The sequence below is a fragment of the Mus pahari genome, chromosome 15 (assembly GCF_900095145.1).
Source record: "Mus pahari chromosome 15, PAHARI_EIJ_v1.1, whole genome shotgun sequence".
Taxonomy (NCBI): Eukaryota; Metazoa; Chordata; class Mammalia; order Rodentia; family Muridae; genus Mus; species Mus pahari.
In genome coordinates this window covers 44,014,511-44,018,382 of record NC_034604.1, presented here as the reverse complement: position 1 = coordinate 44,018,382, position 3,872 = coordinate 44,014,511, and the positions used below count along the sequence as shown (strand labels likewise).

At 42.6% G+C, this 3,872-nt stretch overlaps 1 pseudogene; it reads right to left on the bottom strand.

Annotated features, from left to right (window-relative positions):
* Nucleotides 1–1,168: 1,168 nt before the first annotated feature.
* LOC110332947 lies at nt 1,169–1,997 on the bottom strand (annotated as a pseudogene).
* Between the last annotated feature and the right edge of the window lie 1,875 nt (nt 1,998–3,872).

The following is a 3,872-nucleotide window of genomic DNA, read 5'->3' as shown; positions in this document are numbered from 1 at the left end:
TCCTTCCTTCCTTCCTTCCTTCCTTTCTTTCTTTCTTTCTTTCTTTCTTTCTTTCTTTCTTTCTTTCTTTCTTTCTTTCTTTCTTTCTTTCTTTCTTCCCTCCCAGATTTTTACATCAACAGAAAACATACCCAAGTACTAAACACTAACAACACACTACAACCCAGGGAAGAGGACATGTAGAAGCTATAGGCACAAGCTAAGTCTTTACAGTTGACTGCTGAACTGGCTATGACCCTTGTTGTGCTGATGACAGGACAAGTAATTGTTACATCTGGAGATGTCATATTCCTGCCCCAGGACCTGCTTGCAGCAAAACACATAGAATGCTTTTCTCTTCTCTTCTCTTCTCTTCTCTTCTCTTCTCTTCTCTTCTCTTCTCTTCTCTTCTCTTCTCTTCTCTTCTCTTCTCTTCTCTTCTCTTTTCTATCTTCACACAAGAGTAGCTAACTTACAATATCCCATAATTCTGGGTAACATGGGCACCTGTTGTGGGAAATATTAAAAAATGAACCCGCCAACTTTCTGTACTCCTGCTTCTCTCAACCCGCCAACTCTCTGGCCCCACTGGGCCACAGGGCTCCTGCTGCTGGTGAACTCAACCCAGAGGTCTCTCTGCCTGACAACTCTCTGGCAGACTCCTCCCAAATTCTTTTCGCTACCACACAATGCCCCCCACACCCCACAGTCTTAATACCTAATTACTCAGCAGAATCAAAACTCTTATAAAGTTTATGATTATTGTTAACCAATCAGATTTATGTATCAATAAAATCACAGTTTACAAGATACGAATACAATAATTTCAGAGCCAACTGATAGTGATAAAGCTTTTTCCCAATTAATCTAACCTTATGAAGCCATCATGTCGGCCCCCATTCTCCTTCCTCCCTCTCTCCTGAGATGCTCTCTGTCTCTGCCACTCTTAGCTCAACCTCCCTTTCCCCTGTCCAATCACAGGGCTCCTCTGAACTAATGTAATTGTACAGGGAAAATCCTGCAACAGACACCTTCAAAGGCATAGATGTAGATTTCCCTCAGTCTTGGTGTCAGCTGCCGCTCTACAGACTGCTCCACAAGCGTGGGTTTTGCAACTTAAGAGATCCACCGTTTGTACTTGGGGTTGTTCTCTGTTGTAAAGAGATGCCAAACTTAAGAGATCTAACCCTTATCTTTGGAACCTCTTAGCTAAGACCTTGTTCCTGTGAACACACTTAGGGCACAGCATGTTGTCCTCTGGGCATGGAGGTGGAAATATGTAGACCAGAAGCAGGAAGCAGGAAGCAGGAAGCAGGAAGCAGGAAGAGAGCAATTACTTTTCCTTTCCTCTCAGATACCCAGGCTTGTCCAGCATGGAACTGAAGCCAAACCCAACAACTTGAGGTCACAGGAATGCTTTACTCATGAACTACACACATTTTCCCATTGGTCTACTGGTGTTGCATTGGATCAATCCTCTTAGCATTGGCTGTAATTCTGGGCCAAGGCATCAACACTGTCTTGGAGGCAGTTGTAGCTACAACAGTAGTGCTGACTTTCTCACAGATCACAGGAGGATCAGTCAGGGCAGATATCTGTTTCTCTGGTACAGTGGAACCATTTCAAGGGGAACTGTTTCTCCTCCTCAGTCTTCATTTTTTTTTTTTTTCTCGAGATGTCTTCATCCTGGGAACGCCCCTCTAAGGAGTCATTTATAAGTGTCTAATTTTTGTCCTTTGCTGCTCAGCTTCATGTCCAGGCACCATGCTGGCAAAACATCTTTCTAGGGGCAGATATTCTGGAAAAGGAGGAACTGATACCTTCCTATGAGTATGTCCTGGAGTCTCAGAATCTCATGATTTCTCCATTGATTTACAACTGTTATCTTTCTCTGGCTTGGTTTGTTTCCCCCATTGCTTGAGTCTTCACAGAGATGTGCTTGGTTGACTAGGTGTCTGATATTCTACTTCTTCCTTTGGCTCTTTTGTGCTCTGCTTCTGGCTTCCAGCAGTTTCCATCTTGAGATTAGATGAACGCCCCCCCTCCCAAAGAAAGTTCTTCCACCTTCCAAATGACCCCTGGCCTCAGTGCGATAATTCATTTTTTTAACTGATGTTTGACTTCTACTGATGTTTGTTTATCCTGGAATCTCAAGTCAGATAGTTTGTAACTTGACCTCATTTCAAGGTGCTCTGAAAAAGGCTTGCTGACTCTGTGTGTCCCTCCACCTAGGCGAAGAGGATTTTTGGTTACAAGACCAGAAGCCACGGAGTGAGAACAAGACTTCATTTCAGATTCACATTCTTCTACTTATCAAGTTGCTGATTCTTTGAAAGTCCTCTTATCTCTGTGCATATCAGATTTCTGTGAGATTATGCAGATCAATATAAAAACAAATGAAACGGATTTTTTCCCCTGGTGATGAACTGAATAATAGTTACACATATTAAAAGCCCTTAGCTATTGCCATGGTGTCTGCCAGATACATGTGTGTACATTTCTTTACTTTTTTTCTTATTCTCCATGAACAAGTAGGAAAGCACAGCTTCTTGAGATGATATAAATTCTCTCATAGTAATGTAGGGCAGATATTCTGACTTCCCTTAATCTTTGCTGGAAGCTCAGTTAACACGGAGCTTGACTGGAGTGCATGGTCTCTGCTTTGCTGCCCCCCAAGATGCAGCTTGGGTGTCCTGTGTGGACAGCCCCTGGTTCCCTGTCTACATGTGCACTGAGGTGTGTTCTCTGGCATCTCCATGGGCTGAGTCAAGTCTGTAATGTTAGTAATGTTCTAGAATTATTTTTCTTCTAATTTACTTACTCAACTTGAACTGTTTTAACAAAAGCTCATACTCAGTTTACAGAGACTCCATCGTAATTCTGTACCTCACAATCTCCCTGAACCTGACAGCTAAGACACCTATGCCCAAGGGAATCCAAAGCAGCACGAATTTGGCCCTGAGATACACACAGCATTTCCTTCAGGCACTTGGTTATAAGAACGGGCATTGCATCTTTAAGCAACACAGTGTAGCCCACAGCACTTCCCAAGGATTGTTATTGTCCTTTGCTGTGCTCTGCGCCTGGGGTGAAGATGAATCAGAATATTTGCTGAAGTCTCTAGCATATGGTGCGTTCCTTGCTGATAATTAATAAACAATGGGTTTTATACAAAGTTACCAGAAAAGTTCCTTGAATAGCTGAGCTCCCTTATGTCTGCCCACTTGATGGTGCTTCAGCACCCAGAATATCAAATCTTCGCTGTACACTTAGGTGGTATGCTTATGCATTCTAACAGTGTGTGAGTGTATGGTGTTTATCTTCACTTCGAAGATTATAAATTATTTTGGCAGATACTGTCTCTTTCTATTTGAATGTGTAATGTGTGCCCGGAGGCAACTGCTCTTTGCCAGAGTACAAACAAGAGAAATCAATGAGGTTAAAGACTGTTCTGGAATACACGTCGCAAATAGATTGCGTTTTCTTTCACTATCACATTTACTTCATTGGTGACTGTTCCTCTACATCTCATGTTCGCTGCAGTGGATTTCAAAATGTATGTTGTGTTCTGTGATCATTTAAGTGAGATAAATTAAAACTGGTAAAGCACTGAATTCTGTTTCTCAGTTTTGATTTGGGATGATCAAATGCCAGTCTAAGAACTACATTTTAATCCCAAATCACAATGCGCATGCTCTTCCAGTGAGTTTCTCTTTGTTTTCCTGTCTTCCTTTTGTCCATCTTGTATTTATCAATAGAAGTATAAAGTTCCTCAGGCCACAGACCTACTGGGTCCTTGGATGTTTCCCAGCCAGACTGCTTTAGTGACAGGGAGGGTGGAGTGCCAGATAGCACTGAGTGCGTTCTTACTCCCAGGGGATGGTAAGTCCTGG